The 13,914-nt window shown below is 42.3% G+C and overlaps 1 protein-coding gene across 2 annotated transcripts in view; it reads left to right on the top strand.

The window, feature by feature from the left end:
• Window positions 1-3,203: 3,203 nt before the first annotated feature.
• BMPR1B (bone morphogenetic protein receptor type 1B) overlaps window positions 3,204-13,914 on the top strand; it is a 372,705-nt gene continuing 361,994 nt past the window's right edge. Inside the window, exon 1 of one of the 2 annotated variants that reach the window (XM_030564804.1) lies at window positions 3,204-3,491. The gene's annotated coding sequence lies outside the window, so the exon portion shown is untranslated. Of the gene's footprint in view, window positions 3,492-4,038; window positions 4,068-13,914 lie in introns of those variants that run through there. The other variant, XM_030564807.1, reaches the window with a different exon arrangement.

Genomic DNA, 13,914 nt, shown 5'->3' with positions numbered 1-13,914 from the left:
TATTTTTGCCTCTCCTTGAATGTTTATTCACATGTGATTACTGAAAACTTTCCTGTACTGACACACACAATATCTTAATGAACTGAAGGAGGATCACTGTGGTGTTCAGTGCTCTGAGGTCACGGAAGTGAAAGCATGCTGCAAACTTCGCCAGAAGGCTTGAACTTTGCCAGAACGCTTGTGGTTTTGTCTGTTTACCATAGCAGTGACAGAAGATTTAGACAATTACTTATCTACTGCTGGTGCCACTGACAGCCCCAAACAGTGTCTTGTCAAATATACTACACCTCCTTTACTAGGAGCTACATATTTTGAGTGTTTTATAAAACTGTTATAATGAAATCTGATATAATTGGGAGCCAGTGACTGGTGTCTGAAGTGATTCCCTCAAAAAAGACTAGTCAGAGATGCTAATGAGAAGAGAAAGACCATCATCCTTCTTTCTTGTAGCTCAGTTCAGTAATTAATAGTTTCTGTGGCTGCTAGCTCATAGCAGCTCCGAAGGGCAAGCCTCTTGGGCTCCACCCCTATGGAGATCAGTCTTGCATTTTCCAGGGGAAAAAATTATAAATGTTCCTTGCACTCTTGTGGCTGCATCCATCCCTATTTCAGGGCAAATCCTTGTTCTTTACGAGTTCCAGTTGTCCTACAGACATTTAATTATCTGCCAGGTTGAGGAAGGTGCTCTCCTTTTCCCTGTGCTACAATTTGGGAAAAGGCCTGCATAATTTTGGACATCATTCACCCTCCCCTTCCATTCATTTCATCCTTTGTCTTTACCTGACCTTCCCATGTCTTCCTACATCTTTTTCCCTCTCCAGGCAGCCCACCTCTGTCCTCTATTTTTCTCATCTCTTCCCTTCCCTCTGTCCCATCTCCTCTTTCTCTGCCTTCTCCTGGTCTCCCTTGCCTTTTTGTTTGGGAGAGCTGCTCATGCATTTCCGATAATGGCGTATTTTCTCCTTTCCTCTTAGTCATTTCTTTTTCTGTAGCATCTGGGCAGAGGGAAGAACAGAAGAGAACACCAGAAGAGATGGAGCTGAAGTTCCTCTGCTAAGGTGGGAAATGCAGGTTCACAATATGGGATCCAGCAGTATTACGGTGGACCATGACTAAGAAACTGGCCAAAATGTGTGGAATTTGAGCTGTCTAGGAGTAAAATAAATAAAATAAAAATAAATTAATGGAGATATCTTATCTCCTAGAAGGAGAAGGGACCTTGAAAGGTCATTGAATCTAGCCCCCTGCCTTCACTAGCAGGACCAAGTACTGATTTTTGCCCCAGAACCCTAAGTAGTCCCCTCAAGGACTGAACTTGCAACCCTGGGTTTAGCAGGCCAATGCTCAAACCACTGAGCTATCCTTCCCCCTCTTAACTGTAACTTATGAACATGGAGTTCCCAAAAGTGGAGCATGAGCAGGCTTTCTTGCAAGATTGCCAGCATTTTTGCTTTTTACCACAGTATTTCAGGACTGCTGACGCTAGTTCCAGCCAGGGCCTAGAAATAAAAAGATGCATGAAAAGGAGAAAACAAACAAGATTTAGCCCAACATGCCAGGAATGTAAAGAAAGGTTAAGTCCTAGAAATGGGTGAGCGGTGAGGTGGAGGAGGATCTTCTTGCTTTTGTAACTGGTTTGCCCATTCCTGTATATGAATTTCCCAAAAACTTGAGGTAGTCTGTTCCCCACCTCTCCCATCAATGAAATGTTTTCGCCAGATGAAAAATAAATGAATTCCAATGAGGCTGGGGAGGAAGAAAGGAAATACAACTGCACATGTGATTTTAAAAGGAAATAATTTTCTATTATGATTAATTCCTCCCTGTATGTCAGACCATCTCAGTTCTTGCTTTTGGAATTCTCTCCCTTGTGGTCAGTCAAAGACTAATTTCAGGGTGTGGTATAAGGCTCTTGGCATGGTTAGTTACTAGCTTTCGACATGATAAATAGAATTGTTAAGAGTATGAGTTATTAACAGTAATAAAAGATTACTTATATTGTAAGCTCGTGGGGGCAAGGACCATTTCTTTGTCTGTACAGTGGCTACCATGATAGGCTGACCAGTAGGAGGGGAAAGGGGTCAGTTTGCTCAAACTCCTGTTTGAGAGGGCCCCCAAAATGAAGGAGGAGGGAAAATTTTAGTGATTCACATTGTGACCTGGCACATGGAGTCACAATGCCAATCAGTTTTTGGCTCCCCCCTTCAACAGGCCCAGATCCCACTATTGCTGTCGCTGGCATTGTTGGGGTGAACCCAAGGCAACCCACTAGGCCAAGAGCCTGTAAGTAAAAGAGAGGTCGGGGCTCAGGGAGAAGTAGGTCTGGGTACACTTCCCTGGCCCCAAGCAGGGCAGAGCCCTCCAAATCCCACAGTGACAGCAGCACCCTACAGGCTGGGGCCTTCTCCCACTACCCATCCCCTCCCCTTTTGTTAAATTCTTTTGTGTCCAAAGTAATTTTTTTGGAAGGGTTGGGGAGAAGGCTAAGTTTCAGCTTTTGCCCCAGGCCCCCCAAAACTCCCATGCAGCCCTGACACTGGGGTTCTGGCTTCTGGGTGCTACCATGATACAAGTGCTAATAAGGGAACACAGCAGGTAGGAGACAGAATAGGTTATGATTTATGGAAAATTCACATATTGTTATAAACATTATTTTATTTTAACATTATAATTAACCCCATGTTGTCCATTTTACCATAAATAGTTTGGTTGCTAATCTGATCCTGGCTGTAAATTGTTCCACTTCTCTCAAAACTCTTAGCCTTGTCAGTGGGATTTGCTGCCGATTGGGAATGACCTGGGGGATATGGCGTGGTGTTTGGCTACTCATTTATCGTCAGTACGTGGCAGGGTGGGCAGTTAGTGCTCCAGTGACATTGCTTGCATCTGAAGACGTGGGTTTTTTTAATCCAGGAAAGCATATGCCCAAATAAATCTGTTAGTCTTTAAGGTGCCACCGGACTCCTCGTTTTTTGTGGATACAGACTAACAGGGCTACAGCACTTTCTAGTTTTTTGTGCTTGTGCCCATATACTGAAGAAAAGGTACTTGCAAAACCCCTCAGCTAGAGAGACAGACTAGAAGGCTCATGGGTGCAACCACCAATCAATGACTCTCCCCTCTGGCGGCAGCAGCACCGCCACCAAAGAGCTGGGCTGTGGGGACGCAGCCGAGCATGGGCTTGGCAGCAGCCCTCTCCCGGGCCAGAAGTTCAGCGCTGGCTGCTGGCAGGGTGGAAGCCTAGTCCCGCTTTTGCTAAAGAGTTGGCGGGCGCTCGGGCCGTGCAATCACTAGTGGGAGCTGGAGAGGGCAAGTGAAAAAAGAATCTGCAGAGCCTGAGACCCCGGGGAGGGGGAGAAACACCAGCCGCGGCTGACCCAACTTTGTGGCGTGCAGGCTGGAGGTGCAAGGGGAGCAGCAGCGGCACTGAGCGGCGTCTGCTCTCCGGCCCGGGGCCCGCGGACGAAGCGGCGGAGGCGGCCTGGCAGCCGGTAAGGGAGCTCCGCGCCGGTGGCAGCTCTGGCCCGGCTCCCCGCGGGGCGCGCTCTGGGGCTAGCGAGCTCCGGGGAGCCGGGGTGGGAGTGCAAAAGGCCCGCGCGGGGGGCTGCGCTGGGGGAGGTGCGGACTGCTTGCCCCGGAGCCGGCTGGGGTTTATGTGCGGTACCTGTGCCCTGGCAACCGCCCCCCGCGCCCGGAGGCGAAGCGGCGCTGGGATGCTGCAGCCGGGACCCTGGCGGAGGCGCCCTGCCGCTCAGGCAAGGCAGCGGCGGCTCCTGGCGGTCGGGCGAGGGGCTGGGGCTGAGGCTGGGAGGGGAGGCAGCCGGCGAGCGGCTGCAGCAGCAGCGGGACCAGGTGACAGAGGACGGGGGCCATGTGAAGAGTCTCTCCCCGCCCCCGTGAGTGCCTGGGTGGGGGCTGTTCAGTGAGCCGAGAGCGGGTGATCAGGCCACGGGGGGGAGGGGGGCTGTTACTGACTGTGGCCGAAGTTTTCCAGCCCAAGTGCTTCACTGCATAGGCTCCTACTGCGCATCCAGACACCCGAGGGAGACGCGCCCCGCTTTTCGTAGGTGCCGCTGGGCCGCCCCAGTTTCATTGCCGTGGGAGCGGGGGGTGCTCGGTAGCGCTGCAAACCAGACCATTGCTACTAGCCCCATACGGATTTAGGGGCCCACCTCTAGGTCCCCCGGGTTGGGAAATGTTGGCGGGTTGGGGGCGTTTAAGTAACTGCAACGGTGGCTCGCATGTGGAAGTGTTGCGGGCAAAAGTGCAAAGGGGTTTCGGTTGATGTCTCTGTGTTTCTGAGATCAAATCAGCTACTAGGTTGTTATTTGGTACTTGCCAACCCAGCCCCTTGGCAGAGGACGCCAAGGCGTGGAGACAGGTTGCTGTGCCGTTCCCCCCACCCCTATAGCCAGTGTAATCGTTTTTTCATAGCACTATTAAGTTGACTGTATTTGATAGCTTCATAATTGCACTTCAACCATGCCACAGAATGGACCTGAACGACTGCAGAAATTAATTACCCCTGTGCGTCTTCTTCCTGCCTAGCCCCTATCTGTTTGGATCAGAAGAACTGAGTACAGTGTTTTCAATAAGTACTGGAGCATAGTCTGTGTTTTCCAACCTGCCTTGAGCTGCCTCTCTGACTAAATCAGACCAGTGGTCATGATTTTTGGCAACTCCTAGGGATTTCGCAGGGAGAGCTTCACCTTTGACACCATGAGCTGGACTGCTCTTGGAGGGGCATTATTATTAAGGTGAAAAATGAATGACTCACTGTGCACTCAGAGGTGCCTGTGAAGGAACACAGAGAGAAAAGTCTTTAAACTATCCAAAACCACCTAAAAATAAACATATTACAATTGCAGAAACATCTGTTATGTTAGTGAAGAAGAATCAGCTGAAGAGAGGTAATTGGATTCAACAATGCAAAGGTGGCTGTTAAAGGGCAGGATATTGGCGAAAAAAAGTTGAAGTTATTTTAGGCCGTTTCTGTGGAAATACCAATGAAATCTTAAATCAGCAGATGGATATTAATGGGATTCCTACATCTATACTCACCAAATATACATCCAATTTCTTAATTTTGCAACTACAGTGGTGAAATTTTTAATCCTTTTCATTAGTTGGAAAAAGCGGTGGAAGTCTCATCTAGTGACCTTTGAGTAACCATAAACCAAAGTATAGGTGTAAAGACTTTTTAAACATTTTCAGTGGTCAAATAACTGTGTTATAACTATAAAAATAATATTCAAAGATTTGTTATTATACATAGCAGATGCCTTCTAACATTTGCCATAGAGATGTTTGTTGAGAATATGGCATTTTGACTTCAAGTGCTTTAATGTCATTTGGTAAGTCATTGTAAAATCATGCAAAATAATTGCCTTCTATTCTGTAAGTCTGCCATTACTGTAGTGAAGTTTTGCATGTAAAGCATACTTAAAATTACACAATACATTTAATTTACAATGACTTCAGACATATTTTTATAATCATGCAAGTAGGGCTCTTTTTTTTTTTTAGTTTTAAATTTAACTTAATGCAAGAAAATTTGAGACAGCATGTTATTTGTCTAATTTGAGAGGCTGTTTAGTAAGTCATTGGATCCTTTTCTTGTGGTCACATGTTACAGTTTGATATGATCTCATTACTCATGTGTCAAAAGCTGTTGATGAATTTTTAATGACACTGAAATGTGCTTTTAAATCAAAATGTCTGTCAAGATAAAGTTTGTTTTATTGTGGAAGATAATGGAGAATGCTGTGAATTTATGAAAAAAGTAATCTCTCTCTCAAGAATGCTTCCCTAGTTGTTTAAAAATAGGTTTTGTCCCACTTAAAATACTGCCTTACAGTGCTCAATTTTCTGAAGTTCTGCTTTGAAAACAGCACTTACACAACTCATTGCTAACTGACCAAAGAGCCTGATGAGGGGATTTCACTTGTTACAGGAAAAAGTAAATAATTAAAACTGTATATTCAGAACAAATAGCTGCCTGCTGTACACAGTGTTATTTTCTGACAAATAATCATATTGAACAACTTTTAAAGTTAATGTATTTTTTTCAGTAATTAAAACGACACTAAACTAGATATGGCTTGTGGAAAAGTCAAAGAATGCACAGAGGTGTTATACTTTCAAATTAATTTGACTTAGTGCTGATTACATTAATGCTAATAAAAACCAAAATTCACACATGCAGAGGGCCAGCACTTGTGTTCCTCTTCAGTCCTGGTGCATAGTCCATCTGCACAGGGGTGAGTTTCACCCAGAGCTGCTTTTTTTTTTTTTTAATCATTAGAATGCAGTATATTCAGTGTTAGATTACTTGGTGTATTTAAGTTATATGGGTCACCATATTTAAATTTTGTGTTTGTTATTAAAAAGACCTTGCAATTATTTTAAAAGAAGGAATACAGAATAATAAATTGTGGGATTTGACCTTCTTCCTACATCATTGTAACTTCATTGACTTCAGCTGAGCTACTCCTGATTTACACCTATGTGAAAGAAGAATCAGGATTTCCAAGTCTGATTTTTGTAGGTACTTCCACCATATTCAGATCCCCACTTTGTGTGTAATATGATTGCTTTGTGTGGAACAGCTATGGAATATGGCTCAGTCCTACAGTGTGTTGAGGCTGTGGCCCTGAGCCAGCAAAGCACTTAACAATGTGCTGAACTTCAAGTGTGCGAGTAGTCCACTTGGAGTTAGTGGGTCTACTTATATAATTTAAAGTTAAGCATGTGCTTAAGTCCCTTGCTGGATGGAGGCCAGAATTCTCATTATTTTTCCTGGTTGAGCCCTCGGGTCTTGACATTCTCTTACAAGAGAAATATTACTTGATGGTAACATTAAGTGACAGATTCAGGAAGAACAGTTCACAAAGCCAGAGCTTTCTAGCCTGTTTGTTTCTGGATTTGTTTTCTATGCATTATTTCCTAGAAAATGCAAAGAACAATATGTAAGTGATCACATCCATTCCCAGGTGTGTGGAAACAGTGAGAGTTAGAAGAAAGCACTTTTTCAGGTGGTATATGTGAGTTCCTACTAATGAGAAATAAGATTACTTTTTTCATACGTGTTTGTAGTCACCTTCATTTCCTAACAGAACCAATGACTCCGTACTTCCTAAAATAGATACATATCTCTTAGATTGTAAGCTCTTTGGGGCTGAGACATTCTTTTTATTGTGTGTCTACGCAGTACTTAGTCCAGTGGAGATGGCATCTCTAACCACTGCTACAATACAAATAGTAATAAAAACATTTTGCAGTATGTGATTTCAAATTTAATTAATCCTTGAATGCTTCTGAAGACCTCAATTAAACTTCTGAAAGGTATTTTCTGTCAATATTCAGGTAGCTCCAAGGGCAGAATATTGCACTAGGCCACTTGGATAATACATTGCTATCATTATTCCACTTAAGGAGTTAAGGGCCAGCTAATCAAGGAGCTTATCTGAAATGAGGGAAAATAAAAGAAAGATGTGTATATGTAATGTTGCTTCCCTAAGTTTAGGGGCAATGCATTTCTCTTCATACTCAGGATTCAAATATCTGAGGCTAAACACAGGACCTAATCCTGCAGAGATTTACATAGGTTAGTAACTTCATATGTGTGACTAGATCCCTTGAGCTCAGAGAAACTACTCAACTGAGGAAGGTTACATGACTAAGCATTCACAGGATTTGGGCTATATTTCATACCTGGCAGCAAATGTAAAAAAGCTTGTTTTACCACATGTCCAGAAACATTCCTCCTCCTGTAGCTTTATGTATGTGGCATGGGGTTATCTTTGGCCATAATATGAACTGCTGATAGAAATAAGTGATTCTGATAACGCTTCTTAAACTAGATCTGAAACACACGGACGCATCATAGAATAGCTCTTTTTTTGTATAGATAAACTACTGTTGTTGCATTGTCTGACATAATATAAATATTTGGCCTTGATGGGCAAAACTCTGAAGGAGGTGACTGGAAAACTCTTTATACAGCTATCAGTTCTAGTCTATTCGTATGCAAACTATCTTGGTACAAGTTCCAAAGCATGCTTAGCCCTGACAAGAAGCACCTAGTCTTCATTCAAGCAATCTCTGTTCCAGTGTGGCTTAAAGAGGAGAAATATAACAAAAGATACAGGGTAAGAGTTTCAAAGGGACAAAGGGGAGTTTGGTGCCCAGTTCCCAGAGAGCTTTCAAATCTCCCTTATAAATAATACAGCGCTTTATATCCACCATCCCAATTCTTCTGATGCATGTGAGAGGCAAGAGACGTACATACTCTAGCTAACATAGGGTGGGCTCTAGGATTTTTTAATAAGACAACACTGTTAAAGTAACCAAAATATTTTTGAAAATATAATAAAACCTTGGTGTATCTTTTCTTCTGCTCATTCCTGTGTTCAAATGCTGAGCTGCATTTCCTCTATATAAAATGAGCATTTAATGTAATTTGTCAAGAAATAGTGGCTTCATATGGGATTGTTAATTATTCCTTATGATCTGCTCAAGCCACTTTTAATTTTTGTGTATGTGATCTTTTCTTTTTTGTAAGTAGCTCTAGTATGTCGACTTTGTTATTTTGTGCTGCACATTCTTCTACCATGTTGGACTAATGTCGATGACGCATTAGCTTGGACTCCAATATTTTCTTCCACTAGTCCAGCAATTTACTCTCCCTTTGTAACAGGTAAATAGTAACTCTGTCTTTTGATTCTGCTTTTAGCTCCAAAAATGTGCAAGTGTGTGTGTACTCATCATTAATTTTTCAATGAATTTCTATTTCACTTATCCTCTCCTAACTAAACACACAATAACATTTGCTAATATATTGTTCCCTGTGGGTTCTCCTTTGCCCACCCCTTGTCTATTTAGACTGTAAGCTCTTTGGAGTAGGAACTATCTATTACTCTGTGTTTGTACAACACCTGGCACAATGGCACCCCATTCTTGACTGGCCCTTAGGCACTACCATAATAAATGTGATGATTAATAATAAGTACAGAGAGATCATTCTGTGTTCTGTCTGCATTTGCGCTGCAAGTAAAACTGTAGCTTTTGCTTCTCTAGCAAAGGCTTTAATTCTTACCAGTTGCTTCTACACTGGTGATGAACGCAGGGAGTCTGACATCTCTGTTTCTGATCTCTTTCTGATGGGCGTTATCGGACACGATGTATCTCCTGTCACCCACTGGGCTGTGTGGAGAACTTGCGCCATTGAATCTGGCAGAATATCTGAATCCCTCTGCAAAGGAATTATTGATTGTCTTTCTTATAAGAAAAGGGTTAAGGAGGCTGTCAGATTACGGAGCATCAGACACACCTAAATTTGGGGTAACATTATCACCTTGCAGATGTCTGTCATGGACATTAAATACCAAGCTTTTAAATGTGTAGTTCATTATTTTAACTTTTCCAAAGCAGTTTTTCCTTAGTACTTTTCAACATCCTAGGGGGGCTCAGATGACTAGATAAACTACTCAAGATCATTTTTATGCTACTGTGATGTTGTTACACCTCTTGATGAATAGTGTCAGATGGCACAATTCTGATCTTATGTCCACAGTGTAAATGGAATTGTACCTCAATTGAAATTAAATGGAGAAACATCCCCACTTTAAAAATTGAGATCAGAATCAGGCCCACAGGAAATAACAGTTTGTGTCCCCACAGGATTGTTTCTTAGGAACTTTTGCTTAGTTTAACCTTTTTGTTTTGTTTTTGTTTTTGTTTTAAATGAAGACTTTAGCAATTGAGGTTATGAAGATGGCCTTCTCACTTGTTGAGTTTACACCTTGTTATTCTGAAACAGTAAAGAGAAGTGAAATTCTGTATTTGGTTTACTTTGGATTTTTCACCTTAATTTGAAAGAGCTTGAAAGGTTCAAATCCTGTTCTCCCTTCTCACATGAGTAGTCCCACTGAAGCCAGTGGGTCTTCTCCCATGAGTAAAATGAGCAGGAAATTGTGGTTATAGTCAAGAAAGTGCAGGTAAAAATGACAACGTGAGGTTGCATATTATTCTTTCTGTAAGACTTCAGATCAAATTTGTTGAGTTTAAAAGTCAAAAGCCTGACAATCACAAAGTTTTCTTTGCCACTTACATAAGTACTGCTAATAATATTTGTGCATCCAGACTCTACTGTAGCTGATAATTTTGTTGTTGCCAAGAACTCCATGGTGTTAGTGACAAATGATAGGTACACAGAACAGCGGAACACATGCCAGTTAACTTCTAACAGCCATGAAATAGTTAAGTGCTAACAGTAGTGAAAACTTGTCTCTGTACTGTGTGAGACAGTGACTAGCAGGGAGTAGCTATGATATGCTACATATAAATTAGATGGTATTTTATTTTTATATCTAAGTTACCAGGTTTTGTTTTGTTTAAATCTGTATCCAAGCATCACTTGGAAATGCCAGCTCAGCTGACGATTTCCTTGCAGAATGGTGACCTTGCAGATGAAGGCTTGAACAGAAAAGAAGTACTTCTTTTATTTTTGTCATGTCCTCATATATTGAACCAATTTATTTATAATTTTACAAGGAGACTTGCATTTCCTTCCATATCTAGTTCTTGGAGTGCCATCTTTTAATATAGGCCCTCTTTTTGTAGCAATGACAACTAAATAATAGGAAAATCATGAGTTTCTTTGATAATCTTCATTTTTCTTTTGATTAATTTTTTCAGTCCTATGCATGAGTTCTATGCAGTTAGTATTTGACATTTTGTATTTTTGTATCAACCTAATATCATACAGAGAAAATCATTGTAACAGGTGCTCTGTTTATGGAAAAATGTATAAATAAAACTTAGGTACATTCTCTCTCATGTATCAAAACAAAATGCACAGTAAGGCAGCTTCTTTAATAATAAATTAACTATTGTATGGCTTTACAAATTCATAACTCTTTATATGAATTGAACTTTGAACTTCATTGCCCTTAAAGTTATTTTTTTAATAAAAATTTAAAATCAGCACAATGTTTCTTTTGCTTAAGTGGAAATACAGTATTTAGAGACCTGTCAGTGATTAAATAATATTCTAAATTTGCACAACATAAAACCAGAGGCTGTGTATTTCAATGTGTAAAGTGTTTCGCTCATATTTCAAAGATACTGAGTTAAATCCTTATAAATATTAATCAAAATATATTTTAATTTATTTTTTCTATGAATTAGATTATAAATCCGTGTATTTTTTGACACTTTTCTAAAAAACAAACAAACAAACAAAATTTTGTAGGTGACAGAGAATATTTCAAACATAAAAGCCAAGTCAAAAAAAGTGAGCCTAATAACATATATTTGTAAAAACAGTCACAGTAGAAAAGAGCCTTTTTAATTTTATTCCTTGAAGCTACCAGCACTCTTGCATGTGCATAGCTTCCTGTATGTATATATTTGCAGGATTAGGGCTTTTATTAGGATTAATTTAATTTCCCTCTTTCCAGATTAAGAGACTCCAGATCAATTAAAGATCACAAGGAGAGAGGACTAATTGGTCCTAACTGTTGTGATTAATTTGCCTACTGTAAATAGCTGTTTTGATGGATATCCCATTTTCAATATGTCAGTCATTTACTTTATCTGCTTTACCTTCTATTACTTTTGCACAAATATGGCAGAGGATTGGGTCTAAATTGTTCAGATGCTGCAGATGGAAATGTTTGAAAAACTATATAGGAGAGACTGTCAATGGTCAAGAGAATTGTTAATCACTTGATGGACAGCCCATTTGATCAATGGAATAGGCAGATTGTACTGTTAAAAATTGCTCCGGATTAATATATATGTTAGTAGAGTAATTTTGTTTCAATTGTAGAAGATTTTGCAGGATAGAAGTATCCATTTAAATGTTTTGCTTTATGTGGCAGTTCCTTTAAGTGTACGTCTAAACTACGGGATAATTCCGATTGTACATAAACCGGTTTTATAAAACAGATTGTATAAAGTCGAGTGCACGCGGCCACACTAAGCACATTAATTCAGCGGTGTGCGTCCATGGTCCGAGGCTAGCGTCGATTTCCGGAGCGTTGCACTGTGGGTAGCTATTCAATAGCTATCACAGAGTTCCCGCAGTCTCCCCCGCCCCTTAGAATTCTGGGTTGAGAGCCCAGTGGCTGATGGGGCAAAAATAATTGTCGTGGGTGGTTCTGGGTAAATGTCGTCAATCATTTCTTCCTCTGGGAAAGCAACGGCAGACAATCATTTCGCGCCCTTTTTCCCTGGATTGTCCTGGCAGACGCCATAGCATGGCAACCATGGAGCCCGTTCAGCTTTTTTTTTTTACAGTCACCGTATGTGTACTGGATGCTGTGGACGGAGGCAATACTCCAGCACTACACAGCAGCATTCATTTGCTTTTGCATGATAGCAGAGATGGCTATCAGTCGTTCTGTAACGTCTGCTGCCAGGGTAATTTGGCAATGAGATGACGGTTATCTGCCCTTCTGTGCTGTCTGCTGCTATCATGGGTGCCCCTGGCTGAGGTCGGCCGGGGGTGCAAAAGCAAAACTGGGAATGACTCCCCGAGTCAATCCCTCCTTTATGGTTTCTAAAAATAGAGTCAGTCCTGCCTAGAATTTGGGGCAAGTGTACTAGAGAAGCAGTGTATCAGAGAGTACAGCTGCTCCGTGTCAGATCCCGCAGAAATGATGAGCTACATGCCATTCATGGGGGGTGCCCCTGCAACAACCCCACCAGTTGCTTCCCTCCTCCCCCAATCCTCCTGGCCTACCGTGGCAGTGTCCCCCCATTTGTGTGATGAAGTTATAAAGAATGCAGGAATAAGAAACAGTGACTTGTTAGTGAGATAAAATGAGGGGGAGGCAGCCTCCCCGTGCTATGACAGTGCAGGCAGGACATTAAGCGGTGCAGGGGAGAGGAGCCCAGCATCCTGCTTCTATGATAGTCCAGTCAGTACAGAATATTTTATTTACACCAGAAAGGGAGGGGGCTGATGGAGCTCAGCCCTCCGTGGCTATGATGAAGACGGTTACCAGCCGTTCTATACCATCTACTAGGAATGACCAGGAATCGTTCCTATTTTTACCCAGGCGCCCCTGAGGCCAGCCAGGGGTATTCAGCAGTTATCAAGCATGTACCGCCTGCCACCAGGGAGGGGAGAGGAGCGGATACTGCTCTTCACTGCTGCAGCATCGCGTCTACCAGCAGCATTCAGTAGACATAGGGTGACATTGAAAAAAGTCAAGAAACAATTTCTTTCCCTTTTCTTTCACGTGGAGGGGAGGGAGTAAATTGACGAGCTATTCCCTGAACCACGCCGGACAATGTGTTTGACCCTACAGGCATTGGGAGCTCAGCCAAGAATGCAAATACTTTTCAGAGACTGCTGTGGACTGTGGGATAGCTGGAGTCCTCAGTACCCCCACCCTCCCCATGAGCGTCTGTTTGAGTCTCTGGCTTCCCGTTACGCTTGTCATGCAGCACTGTGTAGCCTGTAGATTTTTTTTTTCCAACGCTTTGGCATTTCGTCTTCTGTAATGGAGCTCTGATAGAACAGATTTGTTTCCCCATACAGCGATCAGATTCAGTATCGCCCGTACGGTCCATGCTGGAGCTCTTTTTGGATTTGGGACTGCATTGCCACCTGTGCTGATCAGAGCTCCACGCTGGGCAAACAGGAAATGAAAATCAAAATTTCGTGGGGCTTTTCCTGTTTACCTGGCCACTGCATCTGAGCTGAGATTGCTGTCCAGAGTGGTCACAGTGGTGCACTGTTGGATACCGCCCGGAAGCCAATACCGTTGATTTGCGGCCACACTAACCCTAATCCGATATGGTAATACCGATTTTAGCGCTATTCCTCTCGTTGGGGAGGAGTACAGAAACCGATTTAAAGAGCCCTTTATATCGATATAAAGGGCCTCGTAGTGTGGACGG

The sequence above is a fragment of the Gopherus evgoodei genome, chromosome 5 (genome assembly GCF_007399415.2).
Source record: "Gopherus evgoodei ecotype Sinaloan lineage chromosome 5, rGopEvg1_v1.p, whole genome shotgun sequence".
NCBI lineage: Eukaryota > Metazoa > Chordata > Testudines > Testudinidae > Gopherus > Gopherus evgoodei.
This window is presented reverse-complemented; position numbering and strand designations above follow the sequence as displayed.